The sequence below is a fragment of the Hippocampus zosterae genome, chromosome 6 (assembly GCF_025434085.1).
Source record: "Hippocampus zosterae strain Florida chromosome 6, ASM2543408v3, whole genome shotgun sequence".
NCBI classification, from domain to species: Eukaryota; Metazoa; Chordata; class Actinopteri; order Syngnathiformes; family Syngnathidae; genus Hippocampus; species Hippocampus zosterae.
Genome location: NC_067456.1, coordinates 5,714,071 through 5,740,020, shown reverse-complemented (window position 1 = coordinate 5,740,020; position 25,950 = coordinate 5,714,071). Strand labels below are relative to the sequence as shown.

Here is a 25,950-nt window from a genome sequence, read left to right as displayed (position 1 = left end):
TCGTTGTGGTGAAGGGACTAGCTACAACCTAACCTCAAATCAAGGAGGCCAGACCAGAAAAAAAAAAAAATATATATATATATATATATATATATATATATATATATATATATATATATATATATTTGTTTTTGTTGTTGTTGTTGTTGATGATTTTATAATTTTTTATATATTTTTTTTTAATAGGATACTTAAGCTGCATTGAATGTATTATTGAAATGAGAACAGTGGAGGAGATCAGTTTTTTAAAAAAAATTTAAAAACTGTTTGGAAAAATCTTCTGTGTGCTCCGCATGTAAAAAAAAAATACACACACACACACACGCAGATGTTGTGTGTCAACACAAGCTAATTAGCATAACATCCAGCCTTACGATAGCCATTGACTGCTCTTGTATACTTCGTCTGAGTGTTCCTGTTAATTTATGCCGTGTGACTAGACGATAATTTGCCCAAATCACCAGATGAAAAAAAAACAAAACATCAATGCAGACATGAAGTCAATGTGTGGGAACGGAGGGCCCAAAGTCAACTCCAAACATTAATCACCCGCAACAAAGACACTTCCACACGTGGTTAACCAGCATTAAAACTTTGAAAGAATAAGATTTATCTGGTTAAATATATGATTTTTTTTCTTCCTTTGGCATGGTGGCGGTGGGCTCAACCAATCGCGCTGCTGTATTCACTTCAGTAATGCTTGTAAAATGGCTTATCGTTATTTCACCCACTTGAGTCACTTGAGTATTCATAGTCCAAGTCGAATCCAAGTTTGGAGGTTCCCATGTTTGCCGTCTGACTACAATGACAGGAAACAGAATTGATCAACATGCAAACAAAGGTATTATAAGGCCCTTGGGAGTCGGGGGGCTAACAGGGGTCAGGAATGAGGGGCCTCGTCTAGACGCACTGCTTTCGTGGTTCCAGGGTTCCTGTGTGCATGATCTCAAAATGACAACTTGACCCATGTCTGGGACTAAGGAATTTTGGAGACATACAGACAATGGCTGACGACAGTTTTTCGCAACCAAGTGAAGCAAATTTAAACTAATTAGCACATCTGCCTCACGGTTGTGAAGTCTGGGACACTGTTCAGTCAGTTTTCTAAATGTGTCCTGCGATTGGCTGATAACAAGTACATATGTGTATGCCACCCTTCTCTCAAGGTCGGCTAAGGTCGGCTCCGGGTCACTTGGGACCCCACGCAGTCCAAGCGCTATCGTGAATGGATGGGTGGATGGTTTCGGAGTTCTGACTTTCTACAAAATGAACTGAGCAAAGATAAAGAGCCACTTTATAGTGATGGGCGTAGTCCTGATGGCACGATACTTTTAGGACGTTCCTAACGGGGACCGGACTAGCCAAAAGCTAGTGACGTGGTTATTGTCATCCGTAATCTGAACAGTAGGAGCGAGCAAATGCTTGATACTCTCGATCGCACACAGACGTATGAATATGAAGTCACCTTGTTGGACCGACATATTCCTGCTGCGCAGAACATTATCTTCCTTCAGAATATCTTTCATCGGCGATGGCAGCTTTCTGTAGCTGACCACTTGACTAGCCTCTGTAAATTCGGCCGTGTGATTGGCAATTCGTTGACTTCGAGCTGTAAAAGTCATTGCAGATCAAGGTTTTTGTAGTGAATAAAAACTGACCAAATAATTTCAACTAAAGTTGCAACGAAGAAATTTGTAAACAAAAAAAATGGCTCAGGAAAAAAAAAGGCTAACGAAAAAATGATGAACTGAAACTACATTTTATGTTTAATAAAACTAACTCTCATTAACTATAAAGATTGTATCGTGTCAATTAATTTGACACACGAGTTTCAGGGTTGACTTTAACTGTATTTTTGCTGACCTTGTTTTTAGGAGTACTTTGCATTGAACACAGGAAAAAAAACTAAAACCTATTCTAAAACTAATAAAATAAAGCTAATACAAACCAACAAATCTACTCCAAAATTAATTCAAACTATCTTAATTAAAAAACAAAAAAGTCAAACTAAAATAAAAACTAACTATCATTGCAACCCTGTTGCAGAGTAATGGAGTCCACTAGACAAATAGTCTCTTGAATCCCGACCGGCAAGATCAAACAGTTGCCGTACAACAAGGGACAGCGAACAGATAGCTATTTTCAAAAGGTGTACAAGTAAAACTTCATCAGAATAATAAATACTCAGGGAAAGTACCGACACCTAAAAAATATACAGTAACAATATACCGTTTGCACTTGATTGTATAGTGGGGGCATGGAATTGCGTTTCTGCTCGGATTAATTTCCTGAAACTCTTCCTTCAGACATCCCGATTTGACATTCCAAAGAATTCCTTTAACACACAACGAATATCGTGAGGGGTTAAAAGCAACCATTGACAATGCCAATACGCAGGAAGAGAACCACACCCCAATGCCAAACACCAAATTCAATCACTCCTCCCACTCTCTCAGCTCCAATCCTGGCTGATGTGGTGTCAGGCAGCGAGCTGCTGCGGGGCATGGTATAATTGAAAGGCAGAAGAAGAATACAGCTTGTTTAAACCAAGCAGGCGGCAGCGAGGCCATGATGGGAAAACAAAGCCAGGGCCTCGGGAGTGGCTGACACGACATCACTAATGGTGGAGCACGGGGGAACATTGCCCCGGTTTTGTTCCCCTCAGTCGTCATGACGAGCAGCAGGTTGATGATGCACTTCAACCATCCAAATGTCAAGTTTGCACAGCTGAACTGCCTGACTGTCGTTCGGCGCAGTCTAACGCGACTCTCGTGGGCGTTTTCTTCGAGATCAGACTTTCTTTTATTGTCGGAAATTGTCATCCGCCTACCGGTCTAATTTCAATATTAAAAACACGGCAAGTAGAGTCAACGCTCGTAATAAAAATCAGGTTTTGTGGCCGTTGTGCTGAAACGTATATCACTGTTCCCCGACCTTTAATGAGCCAAGGCCAATCACCAAACAGAAAACATTCGGCGTATCCCATAAGGGGTCACCGCAGAGAGTGACAGGACACGGCATGGCTGAATGCGAATGATGCCAACTCTTCACAATTCTTCAAAAAATGCTGATCAACATTCAGTATACAATTTACATGAAAAGAGGGAGTTACATAGGGAAAAAATACAAACCGTATATATATGGACGCAAAGAACTGTTGACGCAAATTTGCAGTTGCCGAACTGCGAATATACATCGACTGTAGTTTTAAGTTGTAATATCACCATTCGTCACTAGATGGTAGAAATGACTTAGTTGCGCTGACATGGGACTTATATTGCCCGACACTACAACATGAGTAGCCCCCATCATTTGTTTGCGGTTTTGAGATGATATGCAGGGCAAACATTGCATCTCGAGAATATAAACAATTTAGTGAGTTGTTTTTTTGTGGAAAAATATACATAATTTGGTCTTGCGCCAAAGTTGATTTGATTTCAGCAGAGCGAGCCGTCTGCACTTGAAACTTTGTTGTTTGCTTCAAACCCTTTGTTGTTGAATTAGGATAGTGGGTTTATTTTACATTTATTGAAAAATATAGTGTGAAAAATGAAAAATAATAGCAGGCATTTTGCACATATGCACATATTTTGTCCATATGGAAAATTATATATATATATTTTTTCATACATCTGGTTAGCAGTCCATGGTCCTCTGTGGCCCTCGAGTAGCACTGAATTAAAAATTATACCCCGACCCCGCCCTATTCTCCCCAACATTAAAGTTGCCCCTCTCTTTCCGCACAGTATGTTTTGCAAAAAAATTCTGTGAGTGCCCAATAGAAGACTGCGATCCCCTTTGGCTACTTTCCAAAGTGCCTTCAGAAATATCATCCAACCGTAGATGGAGCACAAATTGATCCATTTGTAGCTGTGCATGCCCTCTTTATCTCCACGCCAACTCCTGTGCCATTGCATATATGTGCAAATACACGTACAGCCTAGGCAAGTGATTGCTGACTGTACAGATGGGAGAGCGGGGAACCAAAGTGATTCTATTTAATCAAAATTGAAATGCCATGATGTTCCGCAACACCCGTCCATTCCACATCACTCCCGCTTTCTCCACTCCGTATATAGACATTTTTTGACACAATATATATCTCGATCTCAGTGATACAGGCCACAGCAGCTGCGAGTTCCCCCACACAGTAAATTACCAAGCATGACTGTCTTTTATTGACCCGCATAAGGAATGTCCAGCCACTAGTGGCAAGACAGCTGCTCATTTCAGCTAGCAATAGATATCAATGTTCCCTATCAATAAAGCCAGGCCGGGGAGGGGGGGAGGGGGGGCGGTGGCAGATAGCAGGTAGGGGAATGCCTGATATTGAAAGTGGATGGAGGCTGGCAATGAGAGGGCAGAGGTGGGAGTGTGGACAGTGAGATGGGGAAGGCAGCGAGGTGTCGTCCCTCCTGGGATGGCGAAACTCTCGGTCAACATTCAGCGCTTGGAAATCAATCACTCGCCGCTGCACACCAAGGCAAACACATGCACATTCACACTTGCAAGCACGATAATATCCACACTTCCAACACAAATCTTTTCGTTATCCAGATTCAACAAGCAGAACTTGGAACGGCCTTTAATGACGGCATTCATTTCAGAACTTCTCACGTATGGGCATGCGGAATACTGTACATAGTTCACGGTGGACAAGGGACCCACATAACTCGGACATGACTGACTAAGAGGCCAAATCCTCGGGATGGGACTCACACTTAAGTTAGTTTGATTCATATCACTTATTTGCGTGGCTGATGTTTCGCTTATCGATGTCATAAATGAGTAATGATGTCACATGCAAGAAGTACATTTTAGTTCAGATCTTTTCCAACATGGTGCCGGGTCCTGTATCATATAAACACTCAATCTCTCGCGATATTTCGGTGAGTGGGATATGGTTGTTAGCTCAAAGCCTGAGATGGTCATTTTTGATGACATCACCCTTGCGCATAACTTTTCAGGCATGCACCATCAGCCCGGCCTTAATTCAACTGTCGGATCCGTGTAAAGTTTGAATTGAGTGTAACACAATTTGTGATGGGGGGAGTGGAGTGCTGGAATGACGCGCTAAAGGAGTGATAATTAGTGCTACACGAATCGTTTGCGGACTGGGTCACACCTCACACCACGAGAGCATTAAAGGTAAGTAAAAATTGTTGTTCGATGCACAGCCCCACTAGTTGCAGCAAAGTATTCTGATGAACATTGTTTGTGAAATATGAATGAAGTAACAAAATTCTTCCACTTGAAAATAAGGTCCTAGGCCGCAATGCACTCAACTCATGTGTATTTGCATCTCATCTATTTTATTTATCTCGTATCCATTTAATTGTAAAAGTTGCCATTAATTTCAAGGAAAAAGAGTATATCCCGATATACATATAGTTATCAAGTTATAAAATGACCTATATATAAAATGTAGGCGGGCGGCCCGGTAGTCCAGTGGTTAGCACGTCGGCTTCACAGTGCAGAGGTACCAGGTTCGATTCCAGCTCCGGCCTCCCTGTGTGGAGTTTGCATGTTCTCCCCGGGCCTGCGTGGGTTTTCTCCGGGTGCTCCGGTTTCCTCCCACATTCCAAAAACATGCGTGGCAGGCTGATTGAACACTCTAAATTGTCCCTAGGTGTGAGTGTGAGCGTGGATGGTTGTTCGTCTATGTGTGTGCCCTGCGATTGGCTGGCAACCGATTCAGGGTGTCCCCCGCCTACTGCCCGGAGACAGCTGGGATAGGCTCCAGCACCCCCCGCGACCCTAGTGAGGATCAAGCGGCTCGGAAGATGAATGAATGAATGAATGAATCAAATGTAGGCAGAAATGTTTTGAATTAGCATATATGATATATACAATGATGATTATATCATATATCATTTGTATTGTTTGGTTCCCTCATCCAGTTTGAATCAAAATTGCACTATTTTAAAATGATCAACAGGAATCGGATACAAAAAAATATTTTTGTGGCTTTTTTTTTGAGGGGGGGTGACTTTATTTGAGCTACTTGGAAACCCTCCGGACCCCTTTGCTGGATTCTTCTTTTGTGTGTGTGTGTGTTTGTGCCTGTTAGCTGTAGATGTGACTGCTGGCTCGGGGGCATCCATTGTCTCATCACACGAGCCGCCAAACATCATTGGACACTGCGGGAAAAGGGAACACACACACACACACACGCACACACCATCTCACCTGTCACGCCACTGACATCTGTGGTGTAAACAGAAGGTGTAAAAATGAGCACAGGCGGCGCCATTCGGCCACCGACGAGCTTGTTTGTGTGATCATGCCTGCATGTGAGTGTCTGAGTGTATGCGGGCGGGAGGGGAGGGGCTCTAGGTGGAGGCCATCCTTCATCCCTTGCTTGCCATTAGGTATTCTACATGATATGATGATCCAGGCCCAATTAAGGGATGAGGCTGTGTGAAAAATGTGATGACAGGGCAAGCGGAAGACAAGAGCGTCTGATGTGACATCTGAGAGCGAGAGCAAGACAAGTGAGGGAGAGAAAGAAAGGGGTGAGGCGGAGAGGGGACGCGGTTTGAAAAGAAGGGAGGAGTGATGTCGCGAAAGGAAATGAAGATGGGGCAAAGAAGGAGGGCGAATGATAGTGAAAATGAATGTTAAGTAGAAAGCGACAGGGAGAATAATACGGTACGGGAACGGAGAGGGGAAATGAAGAGGCACATGAAGATGAATGGAAAGAAGAGCAGGAAAAATTATGCGCCTTTCTCATATGAAACAATTTCTCAAACCTACTTTTGATCTTCTCAGATTGGATCGCGTCATGTCTTTTTTTTTCTCTCCTCTCTCCAAAAACCACGAAGCAAATACAAGAAACGCAATGAAAAATATATGCGTGTGATTGGCGACACAAGAAGAAAATATTCAGATGGTGTTGCTCATATTGCACACGCAGGTACATTTGATTTACAAGGCGGAGGATTTATTGTGCACAAGCAGGCTGGGAAATGTTTTATGAGTTCTTTTTCCTCCAGATAAACTCCAGAGTGTCGGGCGTCAGTTTGATGTGGATGCTTTGATCAACCTGCCGCCTTTTATCTGTCGTCAGCAACCAGGAAACAAAGATGCCAAGCCCGTTGTTCTTTTAAGAATCAAGGAAACGTCTCTGGTCTTAAAAAAAAAAGTGGTTTTATTTCGCTGTCAACAGACAAACAGTCAAGTTTATCGAATTGCTTAATGAAAATATGAACAGAAATACATTGATAGCCATCAGCACAGGCACAGGTACAATATACAGGTACAATATATTGTGTCGTTGTTGTAGTTATTATGTCTGGTCTTAAAAAGCGGTTTTATTTAGCTGTCAGCAGAAAAAAAACGATCAAGTTTAGCAAATTGCTTGATGACAACATGAACAGAAACTCATTGATTCTTATCAGCACAGGCACAGGTACAAACTCTTGCGTAGTTATTATAGGACACCAACATCACAAGGCATACATGACTTCTTCACTCCAGGTTGTTGAGCAGGAGGGACACACCTGAAACAAACAAAACGTAAAATATTAGAAGAAATTCCGAAATTTACAACGTAAACCAACACGGCACACACAACAACCGCTCTTCACAAACTACAGTTGGACTGTGACACTATGCGGAGAATACGTTTCCTTCCATATTTTGAGCGTTTTAATCAAAGTCTTGTCTGCATTGCTAAGTAAAAATTGAACACCTAACCAAAATTAGTGCTCAACATGAATTATCTTTCATCGGAGAACAGCACTGGGACCCATCGCTTCCTCTTTCAGCGTAAATGCTCCCTGGCCCACGCAAGACGATAACTGGTGGTGTGTTCAGGTACCTAAATGGTTTCGAATGGTGTGACGGGACACTTGGGTCAATCTCACTTCCCTTAAACGTGCCTGGAGTTAAGTGGCATTCATCATCCACCAGGGCGTTGTTCACCATGTCAGCGGTCATCAGCATGCAATGATCAAAGGACGTACATCTTTCTGTGACTCTTCCAGTCTCTCGGTAATTCAAAAGTACTCTTCACAAAAATGCAATTTGATCACCATTAATTTAAAATAAGCTTGTCAATTTTGGGGAAAAACTAAAAGTACATTATTGACACATAGAGATCAAGTGCGTCAAAAAAAAAAAAAATCCCGTACAAAGTTTTCAGACATGCTCCGCCCTTTTCAATGCCGCCGAGAGACTCGTTCTTCACCAGTGGTCTGAAGTGTCAACTCCGAATCTGAACGCAACACGCACGTGACCTGTGTGTGTATATTTTGTCTGGAGGGGAAGCACTACTCGAAGATTTACCGCCAAGCCCACGTTAAGATCCGTCAATGAAAGGACTTCATGAGCTGTGAGGTTCTCAGTGAACCTGAAGGCAACAATAGCGGCGGACATTAGCCCCCACCACCTCATACCGCATTGCACGTTTCTCACTTTCTTCCTGCTGCACTTCTCACGTGTATTGTCTTACATGATATACTTTAGAACCTGATCAGACCGCCAGTGACATTTTTTTTTGGAAGGAGTGGGGGGAGGGGCTGAGGACACACGGCTCAGGAGTGTCTCAGGTTTACACCTGCTTATTCTTCTCTCTGAGAGGAAAAGTTCAGACTAAGGGTTTATGTTTACATGGCAACAATCTAGTTGGGGGAGGGGGGGGGGGTCATTGTGCTAGGAAGGCAACATTGTCAAAATGATCCCCATTCACACAGGCCTGCAACTGATTCAACACACTGTCGTATGCTTGTCAGGCCACTTGTAGCACTTTAACATAATGAGATTATCCATGTTCCCCTGAAAGCACCGTACCGACAATTATTTATTCACAAAAGTCTATTCTCTTCACCTGGTAGCATTTCTGCGCTCACTTCTTCCAGTTGGTTTGTCCATTAGAATTGGTTTGTCTCATCACATTTCAGGTCTCGGTGTGCCGCCATGCCGGTCTAATGGGAACTGAACTCAAAACCTAAACTATTTTCGCAATGAGGACGTTTTTTTTTTTCATCAGATTTGGAAATCTGCCTTTGTTGACGTCAACGTTTTTTCTAATCTTATTGGTTGGAAAGACACACACATACGCACACACACACAGAAGCACGCAAAAGATGATTACGGTCTGATTATCGAACGGAATATTTTGAGCAGGGGCGGCCCGGTAGCCCAGTGGTTAGCATGTCGGCTTCACAGTGCAGCGGTACCGGGTTCGATTCCAGCTCCGGCCTCCCTGTGTGGAGTTTGCATGTTCATCCCGGGCCTGCGTGGGTTTTCTCCGGGTGCTCCGGTTTCCTCCCACATTCCAAAAAAACATGCGTGGCAGGCTGATTGAACACTCTAAATTGTCCCTAGGTGTGAGTGTGAGTGTGAATGGTTGTTTGTTTCTGTGTGCCCTGCGATTGGCTGGCAACCGATTCAGGGTGTCCCCCCCTACTGCCCGAAGACAGCTGGGATAGGCTCCAGCACCCCCCGCGACCCAAGTGAGGATCAAGCGGCTCGGAAGATGAATGAATGAATATTTTGAGCAGACTGAATTATAATTTGCAGTCTGAGAGGAACATAAGGACATTTTGGTTTGTTATAATATGTCCATGCCATGGATGCACAAGTTATTATTTTTATGAAGTATTTTTAATTATTCTTACTGTAAAATGTATACGTCCAACAAACAGCAATGGCTAGGAAAACAGTTTCGGGTGCTACAAATATGTCTACTCACAAGTCTTTTGTGTTGTGTTTTGATGTAGAGTAATACACTTTGTGTAAAACATTTTTATGTGAAATATATTGGATATAAAATGTCGACACAACCCTGTCCAAATCCAGGGTTCTGTAAAATAAAAAAGAACAAGTGACGACAATAAATCCCTGCACACTTTTTTTTTACCATGAGTGTGACCTATATCGTGAACAACTTAATGTGAAAAAACTAATTTGAATCATATTAAATTGTCCAAAATAAAAAACTGCGACAGTGTGGTTGCACAAGTCTGCACCCCCTCTCAGAAGCAGGCATGAGGCCGTGTTCAGAATTAACCGATAACGTGAAAACTCCTGCAAAATGTGATTCAGCACACACCTGCCACCACTTTCGGTGCCCCTGACGGTCTCCAAATAAAGTTCATCTGTTTTAGTAGGTTCTTCCTGATACTTGAAATCATTTCTCTTGGTCCCATTTTTGTAATACACAAAAACCTTGTTTTGATGATGTGTAGACTTTTTATACCCACTGTACCTTGTCGTGAGAGTGACAATAAGCGTAAACCCTACAAGTGCTGCACTTGAATATTTTGATTGAGACCCCTTTATCGAATTGAATCTCCAACTGGACTCCCTGCACCTCCATCTCTTTCCTCAATGTATCCCACCACCGCACACTCACTTCCCCCACAACCGACATTGCACTTCTTCTTTAGTCTGAAACTATAGAGCTTGGACCGAATATGAATCTTAATGAATAGCTTTTTACAAAAGCTCAGGACACGGAATAAAAATCAGTAAATGCGACTGCCTTCCTCAGTCATATCTCCAATGTCCTTGTCTGCAAACAGCAGATGCAGAACAACATCAATTTAGAATACCCGCTTTTCAACATTTCCAAGCAGGTTGCCTTCAAACGCTGTCCCTGATTTATCTCATCATGAACTTGAAATATTGAAAGTCGCTCCCTCACACATAGAAGTCGGCAACCGCTCTCGTTTTTTTTTTTCTTCCCGGGAATTCAGTCTGTACGAAAGTGTTGCGGCCAGACTTTCTTCTTCCGCAAATGCCTCTGATACTTCACTGACAGTACAGAAGAGTTCAGGGTTGGCAGGCGGTCCCTCAGTTATCGACGGGCAAACTCAGCCCCTCTCCAAATGATGAAGGCCAGTGAATCCAGACGAGTTGAGTGTGAGACCCTGCCTGCTCCGTGCACCTCGAGGCCGCATGCTGCCTGCCTGCCTGTCTGTCTGACTGTCTGTCTGACTGCCTGTCTGCTAGCAGCTGATATGAGTTCAACCAGCATCAGCCTGTCTCGGCATCACTCTCTCTGCTGACATGTCGCATCAACCCTTTGGACACATCTACGTATAAACATGATGTCTGTCCAATGTGTGTCCGAAACTTTACTGAGTAATGCGGAGATTCTCATTTGCGGTCATTATCAGAGGCTAAATGGAGGATACCGGACTAAGTTGGCTCATTCATTCAGCGCCAGCAATTTTTACTCTACCACGTGGAAAATTACACGGAGCCGTAACTGGGATTAAATGACCAAATTCTTTTTTAAAAAAAATTTAAAAAACGTCCTTAGCATTGAATGAGTCAACTCATTCTTCAGTTGTTTTTAATTTTCATAGATGTGGAGTCTCCCCATTTATGCTTTACTAGTTGTGCTCCCAATTGGGTGTTTCTGCTGTTTCCTGGCATGGTTGGGGCGACCATCGTGCATACCAAGTGAACAAAGGAACGACTGATTAGTATGCGTACCAATTGGTCAGTCCAAAACTTGATTTTCTTCCTGTTACCATTGTCTTTCTTTGCTTCGCACTTATGCTCGGGGGGGGGGGGGGGGGGGGGGGCATTGTTAAGCTTAAAGGTGACTAGAATTTTGAACTGTTTACAAGTGCCTCCACCTTGACCAAAGATGATTCAAAAAGCTATCTTAGTGCAAAAACAACTCCGGGTACGAAGAATCATCAGAGGATAAGCAGCCCTTGGGTTGTCTTTCTTCAGTTAGATATCAAGCATGTGTCAGGGCGGAAGCACTTATGAAGACTATGGTCTCCATATTGTTTTTTTTCTTAACAGCAGGAAAAAAGTGAATACCGGTGAACAAGAAAAAAGAATGGCCAACCAACTCAGAAATATAACTGGCACGCGGGAAGAGAACACATCTCTTCGCCACGCCATTCACTTTTTACCTTTGTCAGTTCCTCTCAACCTCAGGGAGACATATTCTTTTTCATCTGTCAGTATGGATGGAAACATACATGTTCCAAAAAAAAATAAAAAAACAAAAAACAACAATGGTCTTGTCAGCACAGAGGAGGCTCAATGTGCTGCTGTATGCTTGAAGCAGTGCATTATGTGCTAAGTGTCTCGGAGCGTACCCCCGCACCCCCACCCCACACACCAACCCCCATAGTAAATAATGGATGCTTCCTTTTCCTTCTCTCACTTCGGGGACCAGTCACGGTTTACCTGTATAAATGCCCTTTCTGTGTCTTTGGAGAAATGGATAGCACTAAAGGATGTGGGTCAGATGATTTCATTAGCGCAGCATTTCTCCACGCGTCTCCTTCGATCAGCAGTTTGACACATGCAATGTCACTCAAAATGTCTAAGGGTGAATTCTCCGGTAAAAGGGATGCAGAGGCTGCTGATCCGTAGCGGTGGAATTTTTGAAATATAGCTCACATAAAAAAGAGGGCAGAAACAGTAATGTGCGAAAGGGGAAAGTCACCTTTGCGATCTGCTGAATATCCTCTACGTGTTAGCCCGAGGACCGGCGTCGCACCGGCATTTGTTTCCGGGTTCCTCTCCGGGTGGTCAAACCTACAAAACACAGAACAGACATAAGATTTGCTGAAAAAAAACCCCACACACAGACGTAAATTACACAAGCGTCTGTCGACTGGTTCATCACTCACAAAACCAAAAAAAAAAAAAACCTCAGATTTGGATCATATTAAAATGAAAGTGTGTTAGAAGGTAAGCAAGTCTCTTTGGTCTCCCTCCCCCATGCATGCGGACGCTACACCGAAAGAGTTTCAGATGTTGTAAATTATTTACTTGATTCACCATCCGGCCCTTTAACCTCTCAGAAAATGCACAGGGCTGTCAAGGGTTAAAAATATACTCCCGTAGGATCTGCATCTGAGTGTATGTGTGTGTGTGTGAGAGAGAGAGAGAGAGTGAATTCAAGGATAACCCCCCCCCCCCACACCCAAAAAACAGTATCTGACCTCTGACACTAAAAGCACCGTCCCTTCTCCATCTTTCCATCTCACGTTTACAGTGCCCGCAGTAGGAACTAATCAGAGAACTGTAGTGTGGAGAATCTGGGCTGTCCCATATGGGACTATTAGGAGACAACGTGTGACTGACTGTGGTTGTGACAGTGCGGAAGTGTTTGTCAGAGTGATTCTTGACCTGTGTCCGTGCGACACCCTTGATGAGTTCTGGTTCCATTTTAGTACATGGTACAAATACTGGAGCGCTGAATGGTCATCACCCGGGGGCATTTAGGTAGTTTTGGTGTCTTCATCAAAACTCTCAGTCACTCAGAAACTCTGATCTGATATTATTTATAAATGACCAACATTTGTACATAAACCGGTGCAATATCACTTAAAAAGTGTTGACTTCATTTTACACTGACATTTCCCCACACACTGCTACCAGGGGAGGAGATACGGGGTGGCCATAGGTGGCTGTGGCCACCTTTTGTCATATTCTTAGATACATTGATTCTCTGGCACAACTTGCGCAAAGTGCATATTGAAAGAATAAATACATAAATACATCTCTCTTTAGTAAAGAACATTCATTTCTTACAGTCAACATTAAATAAATGTATTACTATCACACTGTGGCAAGATTTTCATTTGTCATTTTTTTATCATACCATCCACAATTGTGGTTTTCATTCATTCATTCATTCATCTTCCGAGCCGCTTGATCCTCACTAGGGTCGCGGGGGGTGCTGGAGCCTATCCCAGCTGTCTTCGGGCGGCAGGCGGGGGACACCCTGAATCGGTTGCCAGCCAATCGCAGGGCACACAGAAACGAACAACCATTCGCACTCACACTCACACCTAGGGACAATTTAGAGTGTTCAATCAGCCTGCCATGCATGTTTTTGGAATGTGGGAGGAACCCGGAGCACCCGGAGAAAACCCACGCAGGCCCGGGGAGAACATGCAAACTCCACACAGGGAGGCCGGAGCTGGAATCGAACCCGGTACCTCTGCACTGTGAAGCCGACGTGCTAACCACTGGACTACCGGGCCGCAATTGTGGTTTAATTGATGTAAAAAAAAAAATCAAATGTATTCGTTAAACAGCCAGCTTGCTAAACGAATCATGTTGCCAAGTAAAATCCACCACGTACTCCTTTCATGCTAACATTAGTAAAAAATGCCCACCCTGTCATTGTCTACCCGGACAGTAATCTCACGTGTTTTGACCAATATTAATTTCTGACAACATAACATCCACTCCAATGATGATGAAGTTTCATGGAAAAAAAATAATAAAAATCGCAACTTTTAGCAGTGAAACGGACAAGTCTCAAAGGCACCTTGTAGTGAAATTGACTCTGATTCTAACTACTCATATTAGTCGCATAATGTGAGTAAATGTTAAGCCGCCAAGTCAAATGATGTATGATGGGCCCTTTCAGCAAACTGATTTAGGCTGCAGCAGCTTTCCAGCCAGGCTGAGTGAATATTAATGTGATTGAGTTTGTGGGTCTCAATGCATCTGCACGCACACATAGATATAAAAAAAAGGGGGGGGGGGGAAGGGCAAACACCCCCCCCCCAGCGCCAACTCTACTTGAACACATTACTGTGGTATGTCCCTGGCATACAGTCGTGTTGTCATGGAGACATCTAGACACATCCACCATCCGAAGAGCGGGGGGATGCTGCTGAGCGCCTCAGAGGGGCTGGCGCCGATTCTCCTGCCCCGCCACCCCCCAAGCCCCCTTTCCCCAGCATTCTCTACCCCTTCCCCCCAATACTGAATCCCTATTCTCCCTGAAATGTGGCTTAGCATCACAACTGTTCTCTGCTCAGCTGGTTGACTTGCTCACTTTGGAAGGGAATACGAGATCCCAACATGTTTTCGGAATGTAGGCGGGAGAACGATACAATGGCGAGTGGGACAGAGTGAGAAAAGAAGTAGCAGGACAATTTCTTTCCAAAACAAGCCAAGGTAGACGTTTGAGAAAGTAAAAAAGTGTGTATGTGTGCGTCTGTGCGGCTTTGCGGAGGGGGTGGTGGTGGTGGCGGTGGTGTGTTAGCCTCGGGGCTTTGGTTAAGCCCATAGTTCATCCTGAACTGATCCTTTTCTTTAGCCATTATCAATAATTCAACATCGCACTTGCTTTAATGGTTTAACGTGGGCAAACCTGTGTGTGCGCACACGCACACACACACGGGCACCTCGTAGCCTGCATTCACTGCCACTAAAAGTGTACATTCACACCTAAATGTGCACATTACATCATCCCAAGAGTAGAAATTTAGCGGAACCCAATTTCCTCTACTGGGCTGTAGCTTTGACTTTCTTCCAAAAGCTACTGCGAGTGTATGTGGAGTTATACGGTATGCGCACTAAAAAGGGACATCAATTCCTCTACTCTGAGATGGAGGAATGAAAGGGTTAAGCTTTTATGATGTGTCCCCTCCTTACCTCCTCTTTGCCCTCCCTTTCATATTCTCCAGTATGGCAGTGCTCACTCGCTGCACATATGCTGGAGGAGAAATAATCCCCTTTGATTGGAAGGCTAACTTGAAGTGTCAATTATTCTTATGAAACCGACGGTACGGTTTCTCACCTCCAAAATGAGTCGGTGGCACAGATGGGCGTGTGTGTGTGTGTGTATGTGCGTGCGCGCATACACACACACAAAAAGAAGCTTCCTCCAAAACATCTTTCCACAACCCCCCCGCCTTATATTCTTTATCTTTCCCTCTTTGGGAAGAGAGCTGACATTTCAAGCCACACCACCAAAATGGGATGTGGATATTTGCATGCACATAGTGTACAGTGAAGACTATAAATGCTGCAAAATAAGAATATAGAAGTCTGACTCAACTACCAAAGAATCTACATGAAACAACTGAATATTATTATTATTGTTATTATTATTATATCAGAGTACACGAACGGAAATCTCTCCAAATAGAGACAATTGACTTGCCTTCTCAGCTGATGAGGTGGTTAAAAAAAAAATCCGTCCCGGATCAGGATCAAACAAGTGGCTGGAGAGTTCAGTTACACCACAACAATGGCTAACATTCACTCCCATCCTCAACACACAAGCTTTACCTCGAAGGAGTGTGCAGTGGGGAGGGACAAATTCTGGTTCGGAGGGTGTGTGGGTGCGGGCATATGGTGATATCTTAGACGATAATGGCGGTGGAGAGATTGGATGTTTGTTTTCAAGTACTGGCTCAGCGGCTCGAGTGAGTTCATGGTGAACCTCTCAGGCATGACAAAACTCAACTTTAACTCTGACTTTTCTTTCACTTGCAATTCCCATTTCTGTGGGAAAGTCAGAGAGGCTGCTGCCAAGCCGAAATGGCTTTGGTCCAAATTATTTGAGGGCCATGACAATGATTAACGCAGCTGCCGGGACCACAGGAAATGACATCAGACCGGTCACTGTCTTAAGATTTCATAACCGTGTTTGAAGACCCTCTCAATAATCACAAATAAAGTTCAGATATTCTAGAAGGGTTTTTTTCCTGCTCTCACGCAGAATAATGGTTTAGTAGTCCACCTTGCATAATTCCCCCATTCCAGCTGAAGAAAAAGAGCCCTACAGATAAACCTTGGTTTAATTCGACCAAAATACATTTCCCTACATAATAAATACCTACAGGGATGAATGGGGGTGGCAGCATAGTAAATATAAGATGTCACATGCTTGTTATTATATTCAGTACCAGCCATTTTCAGACAAAATACTTGAAAAAAAATAGAAGAAAACCCTGGGATTGAATGTGTGGAGCCTGAAAAAGTAAACCAAAAACTTTCTTTACCATAATAAAAAGTTCTATGGGGCCCTAGTTGTCTAAAAACGACATTCTGATTGATATTACATTTGCGGAATGTAAATTCAGCAATAAAAACGCCACCCGTTTTTGTACATCTCAGGGGGCGGCCATTTTGCTACGTGTTGTCGACTGAAGATGACATCACAGTTGCTAAGGGCTCAGGTAACAACCAATCATGGCTCTGCTTCATAAAACAAATTGCGCAACGAAGTACATCTAAAGCTTCATCAGCGCCACTGAGCCAATGGAAACAAGAACAAAGGGCGTAGCAGAGCACGGCCACAAAAAAACAAAAAACAAAAGAGAGATCATTCGATGATTCGATCATCGAGAGGAGCCAGATGAGGTGGCTTGGGCATCTGATTCGGATGCCTCCTGAACGCCTCCCTGGTGAGGTGTTCCGGGCATGTCCCACCGGGAGGAGACCCCGAGGAAGACCCAGGACACGCTGGAGAGACTATGTCACCCAGCTGGCCTGGGAACGCCTCGGGATCCCCCGGGGAGAGCTGGAAGAAGTAGCTAGGGAGAGGGAAGTCTGGGCTTCCCTGCTAAAGCTGTTGCCCCCGCGACCCGGCCCCGGATAAGCGGTAGAAGATGGATGGATGGATGGATGGATGGTTCAGGAGTTCAGCAAAGAAATGAGTATGAAGTTGCTGGGTGAGGACAAGGAGGAAATTTCCCTTCCCACCCACATGTGGCTGTACATCGATGAGCAAAGACAAAGAGAACTGACTAAAGTGCAAATAAAATGGCAGAGAACACCCTCGATATTCCTTTTCAGAAGCACTGGAAAAAAAAAAACGCCTGCTCTCGGTGTCTCTGGCGCGTCTGTTCATCTGTCAAGACGCTCACTCTTATTTCTTCTTCCTCTCTCCCGCTCTCCCCCCAAATTCAGTGTGTTGTACCTCAAAAATACGAAGGCTGGTTCTTTTGAGAGTTTTGTGCTGGACCATAGAGAGTAAAAAAAAAAAAAAACAGCTATGTTAGGGGAAAGCGATCTCGGGCTCTTCTCTGGCTGTGGCTGGGTTCTCTTGGGAAACACACAGCTCATACAATGGATAGAGGAGGCCTTTTGTTAGGTCTCTGGGAGCTGCAGGGCTTTCTCTGGATCAAACGTGTGTTTGTGTGTGTGCGTGTGTATGTGCATGCGCGCCTAAGTGCGTGCGTGCGTGCGCACACTCAGACGTCTGCATTTCACTTACATTCATATACAAGCAGCTGGCAGGAAAAGACTGCACACACACACACTTTCGCCCACACTTGTACACCGAGATGCAGCAGACTTTCCTTATCTCCCTAAACTCGGCGAAACAAAGTAAACTTCTTCTTTTGCCGTTCAGTTATCAAGAGCGGAAATATGAATTTGAGTTGGGCGAAGAGACGTCGACGACAAAGGTGACGTGAAACACGTTTGGTCTTATCCGGATTGGTTTCGTGTCAGACTATCCCAAGAGGCTTATGCAAAACTAAAACTGTGAGACATAATTCACCCTCAACGGCACTGTTAACGCTTGACTCTGACATCTAGAAAGCAAAGTGGTACCTTTAGGGATGAGGTGGTAGTTTGTTTAACTCGGCTCCAATTTACCAACCCCAACACAAACTGAGAGTTGGGACCTTTAAATTGGTTCTGTTTAGCGGGCAATTGAAAATGTTTTAAGATGCTTTATTCCGATGCAACAGGGCACATCATGTTTGTTCGACGACACTGAAAAAAAAAAAGCGTGTCGTAATTGTATTTTTCTCAAGTGGTGGCACAAAATAAATCCAGACACATTTTTTTTCCAACGTCTGATACTCCTTCAAAAACGTATCTCAATCCCGATGATTCAATCGTGGGCGGCCACTTGACAAAATAAAATTGAGTAAATAATTCAACCCAGCTCTATTTTGAAGTTATCATTCATTTATGCGTCTCCAGTATGTGTCAATGTTATGGCAAAACACCGTGAATGTAAAAATGGGCTTCAAGAGTGATGTTAGTTTGGGTCTTGGGGCGGAGAATGTTTGAGAAAGCTCGCATTGAAGTGACTTTTTCCTGTGCGGAACTCCTGGGAAATCTTCTCACTGAAAAGAACTCGCACCTTCTCCGGGACTCCCTCTTTTCCAGTCCCGCAGTTTCCCACAGACCCCCCCCCCCTCTCTCTTCGGTCTTCTGTCTCCGCATCCTTCCCTCGCTCTTCCTCACGCGTACCCCCCGCCAACACCCCTCCCACCCCCCCAAGTCTCTGCCTTCCTTTCAACTCCAATTTTGGGCACAATGAAGTTGTTCTGGCTGACAGTTTGGCCGGTCGAAGTAAGTGTTGCTCGAGCCTGCTGTGTGGCCCTGAAGTGGGCCCATTCTCCCCCTTGCCGGCTCAGTTACCGAGTGCTTCGCCTGGTGAGACACGGAAGCCGCCCGTCCCCCACGCTCCCACCCTGACCCAAACAATTAGCCTCAAACCGCAATTAGGCTTGGCTCCCATGCGCAAACGCGACTGAATTTTTTTTATTGTTCTCGTCAATGTTCTACACTCACGATGAAAACAAACCACATCGTTGCCATAGCCGGGGCGGTGTCATTCACTCACTGACTTCACCTCTTGCAGGACACGTCAGTGAGGATTCTGTATTGGGGTCATCTGGAAAGAGACAAAAGCCCGCAGCCCTCTCTTTTCTGTTGCCTCTACTAAACGTCAACAAGCTCTACTTTCTGTCACTGCCCTCTGCTTCCCTGTCTGGTTTTCTCTCTCTTTGTGTTCCAACGGGTGAAAAGAAACTGAAAAAGATGGAGCAGTCCACACGATGAATATTTCCATACGCCCAGACGCAGACTCACAAATGAGCCAATACATGAGAAAGTTGCTTGGGGAGGCCGCGCTACGGGGACCATATGTCCAGGCGTTGAATATCAGTTGTCTCGCCTCCAGCGCGCCGCCGGACCACCATAACTTAGTTTGTCTTCAGCACAAAGTTTGGTCCAAGCTTGGCTGGCTTCATTAGGAAGCTATTCTCTGCAGCCAATGAAGCTCACCGGACCTCCAACAAAGGAGCTAATCACACCCCACTGCTGCTACTGCCTTTCTCCCTCCTTCCTCCCTCATCTTCACTGTGGTTCTCACCAAAAAAAAAAAAAAAAAAAGTCTCTTCCATTTCGAAACAGTCCAACTCTTCTCAAAGTAGAAAGCAAAATAAGCACTCATTCAATGCCTACAATAGTCCTGTCAAGTAAAAGGTTAACAGTGCTGGGCAATCTGTAGAGCATAAAGCAGGCACAATGATATGCATTAAAAAAAAGCGACACAATAGCACCCTGACAATATTTGTATAACAACTAAACGCTAGTGTTTTTGTCGAAGGTTACCACCTGCAGGACGAGAGTGGGTTAGCCGGATACGGTGGCTTCAATACCCGCCTACCTACGATGCGTTGTGCCTGCCGCAGCCTTTGGGTGCATTTGAGAGCAAAAGATGTGATGCCTTGACAATGGAGAGCCCAAGGCGGCTGAATACTTGAAATGACCTTGAACCTTCCAGTGTTCTTCTTTCCCAAGGCTACGTGTGTGTATACGTGTCTGCTCCCAACAATCCGGGTGCAAATTGGTTGAAACTGTTGCCGTTTTAAAGGATAGAGCGATTCCTTATGCCTGAGATCAACTTGCAACTCGCCGTTGATTCAGTCACTGTTCATTTTTGAGCCGAACAAAGAATATGATGTCAGCTATGGGACATTGAGCTCCATCTGTGCTATGGCTACTAATCCTGGCAGGATTGTCCATCTCATAATCAGAATCAGAATCATCTTTATTGGCCAAGTATGTAGAACACACAAGGAATTTGTCTCTGGTATAACACGCTGCACTAGTATCATCGTAAACAACAAAATCATTGAATCATTTTAGAGTAACCAGTAGTTTTGTAGTACCATTTTGTGGTGCAAGAAGAGTGACTACGTCAGTGACTGTTTAAGGAGTTAATGGTTAGAGGGAAGAAGCTGTTTAAGTGTCTACTGGATTTGGTGCGCATGGATCTGTAGCGTCTGCCTGAGGGGAGTGGCTGAAAAAGGTGGTGGGCAGGGTGCGGGGGATCCAGGAGGATTTTCCGTGCCCTTGTCTTGATTCTTGCAGTGTGCAAGTCCTCAAGAGTGGGTAGGGCGGTGCCAACGAATTCCTTGTGTGTTCTACATACTTGGCCAATAAAGATGATTCTGATAAAAGATGATTCTAATGGTACCTGGCATCAAAGCAAACGTTGAGGAACAACTCTTCACTGACCTATACCTCATTTTTTGCAGCCATGAACGTTCCTGATAAAACCTCAACGCGATATCCATAAATATAGTCTTGTGAAAGAGTCCTGCACATGGTCAAACAGGACTTGGTGGTTTTAAAAATGGCTGGCAGGGGGGGGCTGTGATGGTTAAGAGAGACTGAGGGAAGGCCGGTAAAGGCCATGTCACTGGGCCTTGCTCACACACAAAATCCACCAGCATGACTACCTGGACTGTATCTGTGATACCAGCTGTGTGACAAGAGCAAATGACCCAAAGGAGGACAGGAAAAGCCATTTTCCCAGTAAGAATGTTGAACAGATGCCCGCTTGTCACTCAAGATTCAATGCAATCCCATACGGGAGTGCCGTCCCAAAATATAAAATAATAATGCCCAGTTGTGATTGACATTGCCGGAGCGTTATTTATTTATCAATGTCATTGTTTTGATTGCGGTTGCAGTTTGCACATCTGTAGCGACGCATTGCATCATCTGAATATTTGGCCTCTTTGAAGCGGTTCAGTAAGGTAAGCAAATTACCTGAAATGGCACAAAAGTATGATTCAGTGCCGTTGCACACCACAATAGGAAACAAATTGCTAATATTTCACTGATAGTGTCAATCAAAATGAACAGACAGCCAAGTATGGGTAGCAGATGAGTGTGGCCTTACTCGTAAATATTCTTCATGGATCCTGACGACCATTGTTGAGGGGTTTATCACTGAGCAGTTGTTGCAGGCGCTGGCATTAAATGTGAGAACGATGTGGAAGCCAGGTGCTTCATTGGGTCACTCGATTTAACCATGAATGGAGCAGAACCGATAAACACACACAAAAAAATGTGTTTTGTTTTGGGGTTTTTTTTTTTTTTTTTTGCTAATTGATTGCTTCTACGAACCGCAGGACAATGTATTCTTTTGTGACATTCTTTTCCTGTGTTCATTAAGGCAGGAAGCAAGGAAATCTTTTTCTTTTGTCTTGTTTCTTGCCGCCCCCACCTCTCTCCCCCTCACTGGCTCGCTCATTGGATCACCCCCACCCACCCTGGCCTCTTTTTCCTCCTCACTCTACTCCCCACACCCACCCTCTCTTCTGCACCTGGTGGGAGAAGGTGATGTAAAAGTGGCATGGCTGGCAAAGCATCCCTCCCCATCCCAAATGCACATTGCAAAGAGGGACGCAGGACGGAACGGCGTCAAGTCGGTGGGACGGACATGGACACAGTGGGAAGAAGACTATAAATGTGGATTATCAGGAGGAGAACATCTCGCCGTTTTCCTCCATCTTTCCCTTGTTCGGCGCCTCCGTTTACCATCTCTGCTTCTGCCAGTTACACACACACACACACAGACGCACTTTGACGCCCCTTCTTGCCCCATTTTCACCCGCCTCCCTTCAGTGCTTCTGTGATGCTCGTCTTAATGAGACCTGGCGGGACAATGGTAGCATTGTTGGCCATGTTTGGCAAGCCCGCACTGAAACAATGGCTGTTTACCCGAACCAATCGGCATAGCACGAAAGTGCTCCTTCGTTACGGCAGGGCCAAGTCTGATTAAGTACTTTTCAAAAGTGCTACAATGTGCGCTTCAAGCAACACTACTTCCCTTGTTTGCAATTAAAAGGGCATCCTTCATGTATTATGCATATCTATTTACATATCATCACGAAGGTCCGCTGCTATATATCGCTGGCGTCAGGTGGAATCCCCGCATACCTTAAAATAAATAAATAAATAAACAAACAAACAAACAAATAAATAATCACCACTCTTCTGGTCAATAATTTGTAAAAAAAAAAAAAAAATAATAATAATAATAACACTCAACAAGTGCGGAGTGAACAACATTACGGATTTTACCAAATTGTGAACCGATCCCAGTGACCCAAAAAGCGCAAAGTAAAGAAAACAGATCTACACTCAATGACCGGCGACGAGGGAAGGTGTATACGTAAAACAAAAACAAACATGCCATTACAGAGGAAACGATGCTGAGTTTTAATGGGCACTGCCACAGAGGTCTTAATTCAACACGTTTATTAGTCCAGTGGACTGCATTCCTTTGAGAAACCCCCCAAAACAAGATCCGGCTGGACACATTTTCAAATTTAAGAGTCGTTTTCCAAAATCCATTTGGACTATTCGGACAGAAATGACCCAGACTTTTACCATTTTACAACAATCCGTTTTTATCCAGTTCAAACAATTCAACCGGCCAGTCTGGATTGATTGTTTTTGATGATTCCGATGTCAGGCGCATCTGTAAACAACCAAATGACCTCGTTGATCTCGGACAAAGCTCATTTCTTGATTTGAAATCCTCGCTAGATGTGAACAAGCTGGCAGGCAGCGTCAGCGTGACTGACTGCTCGAAATAAGAAGAAACTCTCTTGCGTGATGGCCTCAGATCATATAAAAGAAGTTGACAAAAATACGATAGAGGCATGGAGGGAGAGTTATCAAACGGATGCTTGTGGCGGAGACGTAGTGAATCAGTGGATTGACAGCTCTTTCACTCAGCCGCATCCCTCAGCGGTTGTGGCTTCTTGCGGAAATATGCGAGCTGCTCTATGCAAAGCAGCATCATGAATATGCGCAATTAGGTGGGACTGGTGTAATTTTTCTGGGTTATGGGATGTGACGTGTGTGAGGCAGAAGCATACATCAGCATAAAGATGAGTGACAAATTCATATTCCTCGCCTCTGCAATAAGGCTTTTTACGCATTACAACACACTTGCCTTTTATGCACATTTACAGCCACGTGCAAAAAAAAAAAATGAACCCATGCTATATTTCGATATCAAAAGCATATAACTGCATCTTTAGATTAACCCTGGAAAACCCAAGACCCCTTTTCTTCTTTGGAAAATGATGAATTTTACATTAAATGACTACTATGTCACTATATATGTTCACTAAACACCAAAATGTGTTTTTTTTTTCAGATATTTAATACTTTAATCCTAATTTAGGATTAGGGCCAAATTTGACCCTTTGGGATTTAAGGGTAGCATTTGAGTAGCAGAATTTACAGGGGCCAAATTTGACCCCGTGGGTTCTCCAGGGTTAAATTGGGAGAGCCAACAGATTTTTTTTTTTCTCTCAGCATCAAATATGTGTTTGTAATGGTTTAGCATTATTGTCCCATTTGAAATAATACAAAAAGATAACCAGAGTGCCTTTGTATTCAGTTTTTTCTTTAAAGGGAAAGATCATAAAGTGGAATTTGGGAAAATGTAATACAAACTGAAAAAATATTGTTGAGAGAGATCTGTTCAAGTTTGGATAAGAACTGTAGCAATAGCTACAAATAGTTGTTTCGTTGCTGTTCCCAATAAAAATTCCCACTCTGCAAATAAGGTACCCATAATCAAAGTAGCACTTCTCAGAATGATGCAGTGCAGACACTGACAACTAAATATATCTCTCTCTCTCTCTTATATATATATATATATATACACACACATATATACACACTTAATCAATATCAATCAAGTAAAGGCATATTTTTGATTAAGCTTTGAGAAATCAAGTAATTTTGCAAATGTACCTGATGATATGGGCAGTAAATATTACAATGTAGCCATCCTGAGATAGGGGCAGTGGACGTCCTCAAAGACATCAATCGCCAGGCAAAGTGGTTAAATATCGTATGTGCCTGCCGGTAATAAACTTTAGATTCTCTTGTTGGCGACTCGGAAGTGGAGCTCAGAGAAGCTACAGTGAATCTCCCCTACTCTGCATTGTTGTGAAAGATTCTTTTTGCTTTGTACCAGGGTTTTGAATTACTCAGTATTCATTTGTGTGTGTGCGCGCGAGTGTGTGCCAGATTCGATTCAGATGAACTTTTAAAGGAGTCGAACATATGAATGCACAATAAGGACAGGCAGATGGGAACAGGAACACTGACAAAAGCATCTATTAATAATTGCATTAGATTTTTACACGCCAGCACACACACACACACACACACACACAACTATATCAATGCATGTGCACGTTCTACATGCACACTTTTCCAGCCCTTCACAGGGAGCCAATTTATAGATACTGTACCGAAGCTACCCTCAGCAACCCTCATCTCTTGCTTTGCCATGCCCCCGTCCACCACACACACACACACACACACACGCACACACACACACACACACACACACACACACACACACACACACACACAGGCACGCTCAACTCTCTGCTACACATAGCGAAGGGGACGACATATCGCTCATAGCACCCAGGAAATTAACTTGACATTTGATGCAGACAGAAAATATATTTCAGTAAGGGGAGGAAAGGGGGTGGGGGGGAAAAAAACAAAGTGTACCAAAGCAGAGACAGCATAAACCCATCCCTTGTCCACCCACCCCCTCCCCCTATTCCACCCTTTAAACTCAGGGATGCATTCTGGGTGGGGGGGTGGTGAGGTTTGCGGGGGGGGGATTACCGCGATCTGCAATGCAGACGCCACTGGGTGCCCACGGAAAATGAGCTTCATCTTTTGCCTGTCCCTCTCGGTGTATGCTGTTCTGTGCCCCTTTGTTTCCATCTTTTATGATTCCTGCATGCGCTCCATTTTCATATCCACTTCCCCTCCCCTCCGTCTTGGTGGCTTTCTATTAAGAGGCAAGTTGGAAAAGCAAATGGGAGATGGACAGTTTGTGTGTGTGTGTGTGTGGGGGGGGGGGGCGCGGGGGGTGTAGTGCGCATATAGCTTTGACACAAAAAAGCAAAAACAACTTGACAATGCATTGCCTGTCAGAATTCTAACATTGAATTGAAATGTCAGTGTAATGAATTCCAGTGTTGAGATGTAGAATGAGAGACTTGGAATGGTTTGAATTGGTCAAGAAATGTGGAAAATGTGAAATCTCACTCCATTTAAAAAATAAAAAATAAATAAAAAAGAGCCCAAGATGTTTTGAATGGGACTGATGAGAAATTTTGC

General features: G+C 44.0%; 1 long non-coding RNA gene across 1 annotated transcript in view; it reads right to left on the bottom strand.

Moving 5' to 3' along the window:
* Positions 1-7,132: 7,132 nt before the first annotated feature.
* The window catches only part of LOC127601831 (uncharacterized), a 249,400-nt gene continuing 230,582 nt past the window's right edge, over positions 7,133-25,950 (bottom strand). The window contains exons 3-4 of the long non-coding RNA XR_007962646.1: positions 12,425-12,516; positions 7,133-7,502 (exon numbers count right to left, since the gene is read on the bottom strand). This is a non-coding gene — a long non-coding RNA (uncharacterized LOC127601831). The remainder of the gene's footprint in view (positions 7,503-12,424; positions 12,517-25,950) is intronic.